This window comes from Phyllobates terribilis, unplaced genomic scaffold, assembly GCF_046119375.1.
Source record: "Phyllobates terribilis strain yellow unplaced genomic scaffold, ASM4611937v1 Scaffold_11__3_contigs__length_659146591, whole genome shotgun sequence".
Taxonomy (NCBI): Eukaryota; Metazoa; Chordata; class Amphibia; order Anura; family Dendrobatidae; genus Phyllobates; species Phyllobates terribilis.
In genome coordinates, this window is record NW_027362771.1 from 617,762,506 (window position 1) to 617,776,012 (window position 13,507).

Genomic DNA, 13,507 nt, shown 5'->3' on the forward strand with positions numbered 1-13,507 from the left:
CTCATATTGGTGTTCCGGGGAACAGTTGCCTGCTTTGTGTCTGTGGCCACCCCACTGCTTGTTCCTGCCTGTTGTGGTGCTACACCTCCCTCCCCCTGTGTGCTGCTGTCCTCACTATGCATGTCACCTTGCAAGGTTGGATTAGTGACTTCATCGTCCAACACCTTGTCTTCCACGTACGCACCCTGGGCCTCCTCCTGACTTGCTGGCAATTGTGGCTCATCATCATCATCCACCTCTTGAGACAGTAATTGCACTTTCCAGGGGCTTACATAGAAATCATGGGGCCCCATAGCAGAAGTTCTAATTGCCCCCCCCTCACACTCAAAAAAAAAATGCAATAATTGTCGGAGTCACAGAAAAGCATACCTTTCCAGCTTTTACATAGTAATTTGCATCCTGCTGAAGTCCTAGATTCCTCTTTCATTGCCCTCAAAGTATTATGCAAACAAAAGTGCCTCCAAACACAGTTTGATACCCCCATGGTGAATTCCTCCACAAGCACAGTATAATGACCCTACTGCACCCCACCTCAACTCCCAAGGCAAAGTATAGTGACCATAACACAGTATGATTCCCCAGCTGTGACCCCCACACATATCTCCATGCATTACAATGGGCCTACATACAGTATAATGGCCCACACTGTCCCTCCACACAGTATAATGGCCCCCACACAAACCTTCCCACTGTATAATTGCTTGCATACAGTATAATGGACCCCAACATATTATAATGGCCCCACATAGCCTTCCATATAGTATAATGCGCCCTCAATAATCCTCCATATAGTATAATGCACTCACCATGGTCCTCCATATAATATAATTTACCCCCCATGGTCCTCTATACAAGTATAATGTACCCCCCATGGTCCTCCACACAGTATAATGCACCTCCATGGTCCTCCATACAGTAAAATGCAACCCCGTGGTCCTCCATACAGTGAAATGCACTCCCATGGTCCTCCATACAGCATAATGCACCCCCATGGTCCTCCATACAGCATAATGCACCCCCATGGTCCTCCATACAGCATAATGAACCCCCACAGTATAATGAACCCCATGGTCCTCCATACAGCATAATGCACTCCCCATGGTCCTCCATACAGCATAATGCCCTCCCCATGGTCCTCCATACAGCATAATGCACCCCCATGGTCCTCCATGCAGCATAACGCACCCGCATGGTCCTCCACACAGCATAATGGACCCCCCATGGTCCTCCATACAGCATAATGCACCCTCATGGTCCTCCATACAGCATAGTGCACCCCCATGGTCTTCCATACAGCATAATGCACCCCCATGGCCTTCCATACAGCATAATGCACCCCCATGGTCCTCCATACAGCATAATGGACCCCATGGTCCCCCATACAGCATAGTGCACCCCATGGTCCTCCATACAGCATAATGGACCCCCATGGTCCTTCATACAGCATAATGCTCCCCCCATGGTCCTCCATACAGTATAATGGACCCCCGTGGTTCTCCATACAGCATAATGGACCCCCATGGTCCCCCATACAGCATAATGGACCCCCATGGTCCTCCATACAGCATAATGCACCCCCATGGTCCTCCATACAGCATAATGCACCCCCCATGATCCTCCATACAGTATAATGCCCCCTCCATGGTTCCCAATACTGTATTATGACCACCGGTGACTGATTTTAAAAAAATAAACACAGTACTCACCTCTCCTGTTTCCACCCGATGCTCCAGTCTCCTAAGCATGTGGTTTGAAGCGCCGGACATCTCAGAGCAGTGAGCACCCTGTAATGATGTCATAATGCCCACTGCTAACACGTCAGACGCAGAGGAAGAATGATGGGGGTGGAAGTGTGTGATGCTCCTTCCTCCATCATCATTGCTCACACTGGGCCCCACCTCCGGCCATCAGGACGAGCAATGATGATGGAGGAGGGAGCGTCAGCAGATGTTTCCACCCCCATCATTCTGTGTGGGAGGCCGGGCAGTGTGGGTGCTAATGGGCGGAGGTGGGGCTTGGTGCCCCCGGCTCCACAACAATAGCATGGCCTGCCGCCATTGGCGGTACATCACTGTATATATGCACACACACATACATATATATTTATATATATATATATATATATATACACATATGCATACACACACGCGTGTCTCCTTCCTGTGTAACTTTCTATCCACTGCCTGTTGTGAAGTGTAATCTGTCTCTAGCAGGAGAGACACCAAGATGGATTAGGGTAAGTGCACACACGTGTTTTTTCTGCTAGTTTTCTGCATCAAATCTGCTGATAACTTTTCTCTGGCAGGAGATTAGCTGCGTCAAAAACGCGCGTACTTGCTGCGTATTTTGGTGCATATTTTTGACCAACCATTACTTCCTATGGGTGAAAAACGCAGCAAACAAAAAAGCAACATGTGGGAACAGTGAATTCTGGTTTCTCATACACTTTTCTGGTACTGCCAGACGCAGCTGAAAATATATATAAAAATCTGCAGCACATACGCAGCAAAACACAACGTGTGTGCACTTACCCTAAAAGGAAGTAGGGCAGAGCTTTGTCTCTCTATGGGAAGTGGGGCAGGGCTTTGTCTCTCTACAGGAAGTGGGGCAGGGCTTTGTCTGTCTACTGGTATTGGGGGCAATGCTTTGTCTCTACAAGAAGTGGGGAAGGATTTTGTCTTTCTACAGGAAGTGGGGACATGGCTTTGTCATTTACTGGAAGTGGAAACGGGGCTTTAGGTCTGTCTAAAGGAAGTGGGGATGGGTTTGTCATTTACAGGAAGTCAGGGCAGGGCTTTGTCTGTCTACAGGAAGTGGGGGCAAAGCTTTGTCATTTACAGGAAGTGGGGGCAGAGATTTGTCTGTCTACAGGTATTGGGGACAATGCTTGGTCCCTACAGGAAGTGGGGAAGGATTTTGTTTTTCTACAGGAAGTTGGACAGTACTTTGTCTACAGGAATTGGGGGTAGGACTTTGTAATTTACAGGAAGTGGGACAATGCTTTTTCTCTGTACAGGAAGTGGGAAAGGGCTTTGTATTTCTACAGAAAGTGGTGTAGGACATTTTCTACAGGAAGTGGAAACATCACTTTGTCTACAGGAGTTGGTGGCAGGGCTTTGTCATTTACAGGAAGTGGGGGCAATGCGTTGTCTGTCTACAGGAAGTTAAGCTTGGTTTTCTTTGTCTACAGGAAGTGAGTGGAAGGTTTTGTCTGTCTACAGAAAGTGGTGGGTCTCTCTTTCTGGAGGAAGGGTGGATTTGTGTCTCTATTTCTTCTCTTTTCTGTCATACTGCATTCCGGCATAACAGCGAGGCAGGCTTTCATTTCAGGGCAGGCAAGTCATTGTATGCTGAGAAGTGAGGGGGGTGTAAGTTCCAGCACCTATAATACTGGATCAAGAGGAACCACCCATTAAAAAGGAGTGGATGACAAGTTACAGAGCATGAGAATAGGGAAAGTTCTTGTACATATGAGACCGATATGTGCACCTAAAGTATTTAAGTTGTGGATAAGGATTTGAGAATCTGCTAAAAAATAAATTTGTGGCAAATTGAATGTGCAATAATATAGTTATAAGACACCGGCGCATAATAAAAATATAAAAAAAAAAAATTAAAAAAAATTATATTATTAAAAAAATAAACCACACCCACTGCACAGCCCGGCCCTGGTCCGGTGGTCTTCTTTGGTCTAGTGTGGTCTCTTTCTCAGACTCTTGACATGTTTGGCGCTGGCTCATCATGATGCCAGGAGCTGGAGGCAGACAAGCCACTAGACCAAAGATTTGCTGTCCCCCGATGGTGGGAGAGGTGAGTGTAGGGTGAGTGTTAAAATATATATATATATATATATATATATATATATATATATATATACTTTAACCCTTACCCAGCCCTCTAAAATTCAATGGCGAATTGCTAGATTTGAATGGCTCTGGGTGTGGTAGAATTTTTATATAACCTTGAATCTATTCGCTCTGCTTTAGTGGTCTAGGATAAGGGCAACTATAACATTGTGTTCCTCTGCATTGGATGGTAGGCCCGGCTTTATCTGAGATCTTTCCCCCATGCAGCTTTCCTTGGTGCACCTCCCCTGTGTGTCCATGTTCTCTGTCCCTCAATGTGGCCGCACTATTTGGGGTGCCGGTGTCTGATTTGATCTTTTTTATTACATGTGCTCCTAGTGTTAGTTGCCTGCCTCTTTCCTAATCATTCCATTGGTGCGGGTCTCATAAAAATGCTTCCCCCACCCCCACCCCCCCCCATGCTGAGAGCAGTAGGAAACCTAAGTTATCAATTGGTATACAGGTAGGATAGTCGGCTGGCGGTGATGCAGCCATCGTGCGGCTCGTTCCTGCCTGGCGGGCTGCTCACTATACAGCTGTCCATCCTTCTCGCCTTTTCCCATTGATCTCAGGAATCATCGGCGCACCAGCAAAAGTTGTGTGTGAGCGACCTCTAGTGGCTGCTGGCAGGTAATGTAATTTAACCCTTTAATGATCTGCTCCATATAGTCCCTCTTGACCAGCCTCTTTCATCATTTTCTGCCTCCGCAGTTCAGCAGCCATAACATATGTTTTTTAGTGATGTTATTATGTCACGGGAAAAATTTGTATTTTTTTATATATACACAGTTAGGTCCATATATATTTGGACAGAGACAACATTTTTATAATTTTGGTTCTAGACATTACCACAATGAAGTTTAAACAAAACAATTCAGATGCAGTTGAAGTTCAGACTTTCAGCTTTCATTTGAGGGTATCCACATTAAAATTGGATGAAGGGTTTAGGAGTTTCAGCTCCTTAACATGTGCCACCCTGTTTTTAAAGGGACCAAAAGTAATTGGACAGATTAAACAATTGTAAATAAAATGTTCATTTCTAGCACTTGGTTGAAAACTCTTTGTTGGCAATGACTGTCTGAAGTCTTGAACTCATGGACATCACCAGACGCTGTGTTTCCTCCTTTTTGATGCTCTGCCAGGCCTTCACTGTGGTGGTTTTCAGTTGCTGTTTGTTTGTGGGCCTTTCTGTCTGAAGTTTAGTCTTTAACAAGTCAAATGCATGGTCAATTTGGTTGTGATCAGGTGACTGACTTGGCCATTCAAGAATATTCCACTTCTTTGCTTTAATAAACTCCTGGGTTGCTTTGGCTTTATGTTTTGGGTCATTGTCCATAGTATGAAACGACGACCAATCAGTTTGGCTGCATTTGGCTGGATCTGAGCACACAGTATGGCTCTGAATACATCAGAATTCATTCGGCTGCTTCTGTCCTGTGTCACATCATCAATAAACACTAGTGACCCAGTGCCACTGGCAGCCATGCATGCCCGCGCCATCACACTGCCTCCGCCGTGTTTTACAGATGATGTGGTATGCTTTGGATCATGAGCTGTACCACGCCTTCGCCATACTTTTCTCTTTCAATCATTCTGGTAGAGATTGATCTTGGTTTCATCTGCCCAAAGAATGTTCTTCCAGAACTGTGCTGGCTTTTTTAGATGTTTTTTAGCAAAGTCCAGTCTAGCCTTTTTATTCTTGATTCTTATGAGTGGCTAGCACCGTGCAGTGAACCCTCTGTATTTACTTTCATGCAGTCTTCTCTTTATGGTAGATTTGGATATTGGTACGCCTACCTCCTGGAGAGTGTTGTTCACTTGGTTGGCTGTTGTGAAGGGGTTTCTCTTCACCATGGAGATTATTCTGCGATCATCCACCACTGTTGTCTTCCGTGGGCGCCCAGGTCTTTTTGCATTGATGAGTTCACCAGTGCTTTCTTTCTTTCTCAGGATGTAGCAAACTGTAGATTTTGCCACTCCTAATATTGTAGCAATTTCTCGGATGGTTTTTTTTTCTGTCTTTGCAGCTTAAGGATGGCTTGTTTCACCTGCATGGAGAACTCCTTTGACCGCATGTTTACTTCACAGCAAAACCTTCCAAATGCAAACACCACACCTCAAATCAACTCCAGGCCTTTTATCTGCTTAATTGAGAATGACATAACGAAGGGATTGCCCACACCTGTCCATGAAATAGCCTTGGAGTCAATTGTCCAATTACTTTTGGTCCCTTTAAAAACAGGGTGGCACATGTTAAGGAGCTGAAACTCCTAAACCCTTCATCCAATTTTAATGTGGATACCCTCAAAAGAAAGCTGAAAGTCTGAACTTCAACTGCATCTGAATTGTTTTGTTTAAAATTCATTGTGGTAATGTCTAGAACCAGAATTAGAAAAATGTTGTCTCTGTCCAAATATATATGGACCTAACTGTGTATATATATATATATATATATATATATATATATATATATATACTTCTATTGCATTTTTATAAGCCCACACAGGATTAATATCTGACATTTTATTATTATGTTAAAACTCTATGGGCCTGATTCATCAAAACTTTTATGCCAGCGAGGTTGCACTAAAGTTTTGCTACTTATGGCGTTCTTATGGCATTTTTTCGTCTGACCGAGGCAAAGTGTTCGGAGCTGGGGCAGGATAGGGCCGTCTGACTCCAGCACACCCCCATGGTGGGACTGGGGTGCCCGAGGGCCACAGGTAGATCTGACTCCAGGGGCCCTCATTACATCTATACGCAAATATCTGTAAGGCCTGTTATAGTCGAGCGTCTCCTGTAAAATACTGGCGGCTCCTGCACATCTACTGTGCGTCATAATAACTGGGATGTACAGTTACGGTACTTTGCATTAAATGTGTTTTTGTGAAAAGAAGTCATCACCGATCCATAGGTCTGACCCAAACCAATCAGCTAAATAGAGAACTTTCAAAATAGAGCGGCCGGTCTCATGTCTCACTTCAGACAACTGCTCCATTTAAGCCAAGTGCAGCGCTCACAGCCACTGAGAGAATGAATGGATCAGTGTTCGAGTCGCACATGCCGCTCCAGTCTAATGGGGATAAAAGTCCCATATTCTGCCGATCGGCCGGGTCCCAGCAGCCGGACTCCACAAATTAATAAGTTATTACTAGGGTTGAGCGAGTATGTTCTGTTCCGAGTATGCTCGGGCCGAGCTCCGAGTATTTACAGCTGCTTGGTGATATGTTTGAATCGCTCCCGTGTGCATGATTTGCAACTGTTTGACAGCTTTATTACATGTGAGGAATGTCTATTTCTTACACATTGCTCACATGTAATAAAGCTGTCAAACAGTCGCAAATCATGCACACGGGAGCGATTCAAACATATCACCGAGCAGCTGTAAATACTCGGAGCTCGGCCCGAGCATACTCGGCGAAAGGGTTAACGGAACATACTCGCGCAACACTAGTTATTACTCAACCTGTGGAGAAGTGATTACTTGTTTTCACTGGAGAACCCCTGTAAGTGCATCTCTGCCTCTGTGTAATAGATAATACTATCTCATCTCTAATGGAAATAAAGAATCTTTTCCTTATTGATATCACAGAGAACAAGTGATCGCCATACACAACACAATCCACTATATCAAGACCAATAGCACATACAATAGAGAAATACCTGCACATTATGACCAGACTATATGTTCCCACCACATAGTGACTGAATAATACCATCTACAAGGGAGAAATACCACCACACCATGACGGACCACATATTACCACCACATAGTGACCGAATAATACCATATACAAAGGACAAATATCGCCACACCATGACAGGAACACACATTACCTCCATATAGTGACCGAATAATACCACATACAAGGAACAAATAATGTCACACCTTGACCAGACCACATATTACCACCATATAGTGACCGAATAATGTCACATACAGGCAAAAATACCGACACACAATGACCAGACCTCATATTGAAACCACATAGTGACTAAATAATACCAAATGCAAAAAAAAGAGAGCATGGACCGCACCTCCAAAAAATCATACTTTGATCTAATGCCTCTCGGCAAAAATATATAACTGAATATAAGGTTCTTAGTTTAACATTCTGATCAGACTGTATGAAACCCACTGCCATGTCATGGCAAACCTCCTAGTGGGTCCTAACATTTCCTGCCTAAAAGGAGTGGTGCCGTGCGCCAACCATACACCAGCAGGACGGGCGGCCTGGTCCCTCACAGCACATATTACAGATCACATATTACCACCATATAATGAGTGAATGATACCACATACAAGGGACAAATAGTACCATACCATGGCAGGAACACATATTACCACCACATAGTGACCGAATAATACCCCATACAAGGGGCAAATACCACCACAGTGACCGAATAATGCCACATATAATGGAGAAATCCCACCACACCATGACCAGACCACATATTACCACCACATATAAGGAACAAATACCACCACACTGTGATCAGACCACATATTACCACTACAGAGTGACTGAATACCACATACAATGGACAAACAATACCACACCATGACCAGGCCTCATATTTCCACCACAGAGTGACTGAATAATACTGTTATGGATTGTGGTTCTGTGCTCCCACCTAAGAATGGAGCAGGTCCGGTACTATGCTACTCCGATCGTAAGCGTCGCCATTGTCCTGACCCTGTAGGCAAAGTTACCACGCGTGCAGGGAAACTGTCCCAATCTTGTGGAGCGTTGAGTTCTGGGATGTGTGAGGAGACAGGACGCCGTGTCTCTTACTGTTTTCTCTGCCCGGGGAAGATGGGACGCTGTCTTCCCTGGTTGCCAAGCAATGCAGGATGCTGCTTTGTTTTGCACTAAGCAATGGTGGGATTTTGTCCAGTCTGCTGTTGAAGCTAACAGGAAGTGGCTTTCTGGGGATGACTGGGAGGTAATCAACACCTGATCCCCTTGTTTATTGCAGTTCCCTATGTGCTTGGTGGTGAGTTGTGCTAGCATTAGGTTTTGCTGTCTCAGAGGGGTTTTCTCATTTTCTCTTTTGGATACACTTCCTGACCAGACCACATATTACCACCATATAGTTACTGAATAATACAACATACAAGGGACAAATACCACCGCACTATGACAAGAACACTTATTACCACCACATAGTGACCGAATATTACTACGTACAAGTGACATATACTGCCACACTATGACTGGACCACATATTAACACCACATAGTGACCAAATAATACCACATAAAATACATTTACATACACCAGACAGTATTACACATGATAGTCTCAGATACACCATACAGTATCACACAAGATGCACTTAGGTACAACAGGCAATTTTTATACCAGACAGACTTAGGATACAGTGCATCCAATTCTATCATGTGTCATACTATCTGCTGAACTACTGTATCTATCACAAAAGTCACACTTGAGGTATAGATATTGTAGATATTATACCTATATATACACTTAGATACCCCAATGACAATAATGATGGGCTTAGATACACTAGGTCCACACACAAATCTGACAGTTGAGGTTTAGGTACACGAGACAATATGACACATGATAAGCTTAGATAGACTGGGTTCACACCACCGAAATATCCCACTTGACATTCAGATGCAACATACAGTATCACACAAGATAAGCTTAGATACTGTTAGGAATCTTGGTTCTGGAGCAGGTCCAGTGCTACAGTACGCCAGTCACAGGCGCTGCCATTGTCAAGATCCTGGAGGCTTAGCTACTTCGCATGAATGGTAAGTGTCCCAATCTTATGGAGCATCGTGTTCTGGTGTTGTATGATATATAAGGCTGCGGGATGCCGTGTCTTTCACTGATTTCTCTGCCCAGGGAAGATGGGACACTGTCTTCCCTGGTTGCCAGGCAACGCAGGATGCTGCTGTTTCTGGCATTAGGCAGTGGTGGGATTGTATCCAGTCTGCAGTGCAAGCTAGCAGGGAGTGGCTGTCTGGGGATGATTTGGAGGTATTCACCTCCCACCTGATCATTAGACGGGCTATTTAATCCTGATCACTGCTCAGTCCTTTGCACATCCTATGTGCTGTGGTGGTGAGTGGTTGCTAGCAGTAGGTTTGCTATTTTTTCAAGGGGTTTTCTATTTTTCTCTTCTGCTATACTTCTGGGGGTTCTTGCAGAGGTACTCACCTGGTCCTCGACTAGGCACCAAACGCCAGCTGTCCGGTGATAGTGGGCCTGGGAAGGGCTCTGCCAATGTCCCCCTTCCATTTACTGGGAGCTGGGTGATGAGTATTCCCAGCCCTTAAGGGATCACCTAGCTGGGCACCTTGTGCCAAGTGCGTCTGTGGCTGTGCCTTTGCTGGTTTGGTGTGAGTCTTGCTGGGTCCCTCTGCGAAGAGCATAACAGAATGAATAGCCATATACAGTTGAAACCAGAAGCTTCCATACACTATATAAAAAGACACATATGCATGTTTTTCTCAATATCTGACATGAAATCAGAATAAACCTTTCCTGCTTTAGGTCAATTAGGATTACCATAATGTTTAATATTTGCCAAATGCCAGAATTATGAGAGAGAGAGAATGTTTTAAGGCATTTTTATTACTTACTGCAAAGTCAAAAGTTTACATACATTTCATTAGTATTTGGTACCATTGCCCTCAAACTGAATGACTTGGGTCAAACGTTTGGGATCTCCTTCCACAAGATTCTCACAATAGTTGGTCGGAATTTGGACCCATTCCTCTTGACAAAACTGATGTAATTGATTCAGGTTTGTAGGTCACCTTGATCGCGCCTGCCTTTTCCGCTTTGCTCATAAATTTTCAATAGGATTGAGAGCAGGACTTTGTAATGGCCACTCTAAAACATTGGCTTTGCTATCTTTAAGCCACTTTGTTACCATTTTGGCAGCATGCTTCTGGTCATTGTCCATTTGGAAGACCCATTTCTGCCCAAGCTTTAAATTCCTGGCTGATGTCTTGAGATGTTGCTTCAGTATTGCCAAATAATCTTCTTTTCTCATGATGCCATCTATTTTGTGAAGTCCACCAGTCCCTCATGCAGCAAAACAACCCCACAACATGATGCTGCCACCCCCGTGTTTCACAGTTGGGATGGTGTTCTTAGGCTTCCAAAATTCTCTCTTTTTCCTCCAAATGTAACGATGGTCATAATGCCCAAAAAGTTACATTTTAGTTTCATCAGACCACAGGACATGTCTTCAAAAGTGAAGGTCTTTGTTCCTGTGTGCATTTGCAAATATTAATCTGGCTTTTTTATGTTTCTTTTGGAGTAATGGCTTCTTCCTGGCAGAGTGGCCTTTTAGCCCATGTTGATACAGTACTCGCTTCACTTTGGATATTGACACAATCTTACCAGCTTCTGCCATCATCTTCACAAGGTCTTTTGCTTTTGTCCTCCGGTTGATATGCACATGTCGGACCAAAGCATATTCATCTTTGGGACACAGAACCCATCTCCTTCCTGGGCGATATGATGGCAGGACATTCCCATCTTGTTTGTACTTGCGTATAATTTAATTGTTTGTACAGATGAACGAGGCACCTTCAGGTATCTTGAAATTGTACCCAAGGAGGGGCTGAAAGGCCAGAATTATGTGGCAATACTGAAGCAACATCTCAAGACATCAGCCAGGACGGTAAAGCTTGGATGGAAATGGGTTTTCCAAATAGACAATGACCCGAAGCATACTGCCAAAGTGGTTTAAGGATAACAAAGTCAATGTTCTGGAGTGGCTATCAATAAAGCCCTGATCTCAACCTTATTGAAAATTTATGGGCAAAGCTGAAAAGGCAGGTGCGAGCAAGGCGACCTACAAACCTGGATCAGTTACACCAGTTTTGTCAGAAGGAATGGGCCTAAATTCCAACCAACTATTGTGAGAAGCTTGTGGAAGGATATCCCAAACGTTTGACCCAAGTCATTCAGTTTAAGGGCAATGGTACCAAATACTAATGAAAGGTATGGAAACTTTTGACTTTGCAGTAAGTAATAAAAATGCCTTATAACATTCTCTCTCTCTCATTATTCTGGCATTGGGCAAATATTAAAAATTATGGTAACCCTAACTGACCTAAAACAGGAAAAGTTTATTCTGATTTCATGTCAGATATTGAGAAAAAACATACAGATGTGTCTTTTTAAATAGTGTATGTCAATTTCTGGTTTCAACTGTATATTTAAAAAATTGATCCGGTCAAGCAGCTTACTGACCAAATGCAGAGTCTTTTGGGAATGTTCCAGGATTTGGCACACACCGTGAACCAGCATAGCCAGACCCTAGCTCAGGGAGTCCCCCCGACACAGGCAAGTTCTAATCCCAGTCGTGCAGTGGGAGTCATTCCTATAGAACATAAGGTGCCCCTTCCTGATTTTTTGGGGGGAAGATCAGAAACAGTTTAATCATTTTAATGAGGTGTGTAAATTATATTTCTAACTTTGCCCTGTTTCCTCCAGGAGGGTGGGTCTTGTTATTTCCCTTCTTAGAGGGGATCCCCAGTCTTAGGCATTTTCATTACCCTCAGGATCACTTCATACTCTCATCAGTGGATGAATTTTTTCAGGCTTTGGGGCAGATATATGATGAACCAGACAGGGTGGCTTTAGCTTAATCCCATCCCGCAGTGTCAGTGGACCTCACTGCTGAGGACTACTGCTCCCAGTTTCATAGGAGGGCCATAGAGACTGGGTGGAATGATACCGCTCTTCATAGTACTTTCCTGTCTGGGCTTAATGAACATATTAAAGATGTGTTAGTGCACCACTCTCCTCCCTGGTCGTTGGAGGCCACCATGACTTTAGCTGTGCGAATTGATCAGAGAAGACGGGAGAGTTGTAGGGAAAAATTGTCCCTCGGGTGGAGTTCATCCATACCCTTTGCTGGTCCTGAAGTTGAGGGAGGACCTACGCAGCTTGGTGGAGATGGCACCTCTTGGCTTTCAAGGCAGAAAAGATGGCGTTGGCGACAGTGTCTTTCATGTTGTTCCTTGCGTCATCTGGTTCATGAATGTCCATGTCTGGAGCCGGCGGGAAACTACCACACCTAGCTGGGTTCAGGGATCCCCAGTTAGGCGCTCAGGTACCCCAAGCAAAGAAATTACTTTTACTTATTGTTATCACGTTTAGCAGTAAAAGTGTGGAGGGTTATGCTTTTGTTGATTGTAGGGCTGAGATAAGTTTTTAAAATGCTGCCATGGCCAAGGATTTGGATGTTACTCTTATCTCCTTGGATGCTTCTATAACATTATCTTCTCTTGATGATTCTCTCCTTGTCCAAATATTGGGTATCGTACCGCTGAACCAGTATCTATCACCACAGGTTGTCTGCATAAGGAAGAGGCATGCTTTTTTATTTTACAAGATCTTCCTACTGCTGTGGTGTTTGGTTTCCCTAGGCTTTGCACTCATAACCCTATTATGGACTGGCAAAGGGGGATATTTTTAAATGGTCCTCCGACTGCCAATCTCTTTGTATTATCAAGCCTCCAAAGGTAGAAGGTTCCACCTCCCAGGTCTTGTGGTATGTGGCAGAGTTCCCACAGGTGTTCTCCAAAAGGCCTCCCAGAAATTACTTCCACATAGAACTTATGACTGTTGTATACAGCTCATTGAGGGGGCAAAGTTACCTAA